Source organism: Ambystoma mexicanum, chromosome 3q, assembly GCF_040938575.1.
Source record: "Ambystoma mexicanum isolate Mex_15411 chromosome 3q, UKY_AmexF1_1, whole genome shotgun sequence".
Taxonomy (NCBI): domain Eukaryota; kingdom Metazoa; phylum Chordata; class Amphibia; order Caudata; family Ambystomatidae; genus Ambystoma; species Ambystoma mexicanum.
The window spans coordinates 21,432,045-21,434,359 of record NC_090926.1 but is presented as its reverse complement, the minus strand read 5'-3'; positions in this window follow the sequence as shown (position 1 = coordinate 21,434,359).

The window sequence follows — 2,315 nt, the reverse complement described above, 5'->3', positions numbered from 1 at the left end:
TTGGGAGAGAGCATCCAGCACCCATCTGTCAGTGGTGATCTTTTCCCACTCGCTGACGAATCTCGTCAGCCAGCTTCCCACCGGGGTGCACGGGCGGGGCCCTGACTCCTTGGCCGGTTCAGGCTTGTTTCAGCATCAGTGCCCCGCTTTGCTGGTAATACCGACCTCCTCCTCCAAAGGCCTGGGAACAGCCTCTGTGGGCTTCCTGGGTCATGGATCTGGAAGGCAGATGGTACAAGGAGGAGAAACCTTTTGACGACCTGCCTGACTTTCCTCTGGAAGAACGAAAGGAAGAGCGGTGCGGTTGAGGGGTGCCCAGCGCACGGGGAGTCTCTGTATATGCCTTAGTGGCCTGCAGGGACTCGTCAATGGCCTTCCCGAAAATGTTATCTTCATCGAAAGGCATGTCCAGTACCTTCGTTTCGACCTCCTGACAGAAATTCGTGGCCTTCATCTAGTCTTGGTGACAAAGGCAACATTGATCTCCATCTTGTGGGACCCTGTGTTTGCAAAGTCCAGCACGTCTGATGGTGTGATCCAACGCCATCTCTCCCTCCTGGAAGAGGGCGATCGTCCCCATCCTCTTGTCGGGAGGAACTCCAGTATAGGCCTCAACTTGTACCACAGCTCCCCGTCGTATCTTGCTAGGATTGCCAGTGCGTTGGCTGCCTTGATGGTGGATGCAGGCGGTGTAGATTACCTTCCTACCCATGGCGTCCGACTTCTTACCCTTGCTGTCTGGAGGGACTGTGGACGAGGATGGGTTGGATGACCGCTTCCTCGCGGTCGCCAAAACCACTGAGTCCGGCTACGGTTGTGACCTCAAGCCACTAGGGGGTGGATTCCGGTACCATGTACTTCTTCTCCAGCCTATCCCACTTGGCTGGAGCCGTGCAAGGGTTCTTCAAGAGGACTAGGCCCTCCTCTAACACGTCGTCCAGGAGGGGTACCGCCATGATTGTCTTCCTCTTGGCCTAGCGCCTCTGGTTAGAAAACCCTCCTTCCTGGTCTCCTCGGGCCCGAGCTGGAACAGCTGTGAGGTTTTGGCGATCACAGAATCGAACGATCCCACCTCGTCCTGTGGGGACTCCCTGGGCTGCAGCGACCCGCTGCCCACTCAGACAATATCATCGTCATTGTGGCCGTATCCGTCCCGGTTCTCAGAATGCTGGGGGAGATGGGACCCGACGCGGGTGTGGAGGCTGAAAAGGGGGCATCGGATGGCGCTTTCTTTCTTTTGTTGGTTGATCGTGGGCCTGAGGGACAGTCGGAACAGGCCCTTATGGCATCCTCTTCTGGATCTCCGACACCAAGGTGTGGAGGGTTGATAGGATATCCAGAGACACATCCCTCGGCGGAACTTGCGTGATCTGAACACTAGGCCTAGCGCCTTCCTCGTTGCCGTCGTCCTCTTCCACGTCCTCATGGGCCATGTGTAGGCAACTCCATATCCTGCTCCTCATGGATGACATTTCCATGGCTTGGGTCACGGCCTGGGACTGATTCAGGGACTCCTTGCCCCCCCCCTTTTTCCACCTGAGGTGCTGGAACCGTGTTCTGAGGCAGAGTCCCCTTCTCCGGAGTGCCGGTATACCCTGTCAAAGTCACCATGGTGGCTTCTCGCCTCGGAGGGAGGGATACCTTCAGCGCTGTGGCGGCTGCCCTCTCAGGGTCAGCTCCTTTAGCTTTCGACAGAGCAGCCGCCACTAGCTCTATCGTCGACGAAAATGTGTTCTGTGCCGCCTGGGCCTTCTTGTGCAGCTCAGCCTTCTTTTCCTCTGTCCGCGGCTTCTCTGGCTTCTCCCGCAGCTTAGCCGGGTTAGACAATTTTCTCTTTGAGGAGGAGCTTGATTGCCGGCTGGCAATGGAGGCGGAGGGTGATGTTCATCGCGCCCTGTCTGTCGTGGGACCCGCTTCCGCAGCGACCCCGGTGGACCCGGACTTGCAGTGCTTGGCCTTATCTTGGGCCCCCACGGATGAGGCACCCTCACAGGACTTAGAATCCATCTCCTCTGACCGACCAGCCTTGAGTGAGGCATGACCCTGCTCGGGGCATGCGGCAGAGGCCTTGGCGTTCAGCCACGCTGCCAGTCTACTGTGCCTGTCCTTTGTCGTCATCTTGGAGAATCCACAGCATCTCCTTCCTTGTGGTCCAGATGCAGGCAGAAGAGGCATTGTAGGTGCTTGTCCTCCACAAACTCATTTCAGAGCCCGCACTTGGTGCAGGGCTTGAAGAGGGATCTTCCTTCTTACTTCTCCTCCATCATGGCCGCCCTCCGTCATGGTCGGAGGGCGCAAAGTAGGCCTGTTGGCCT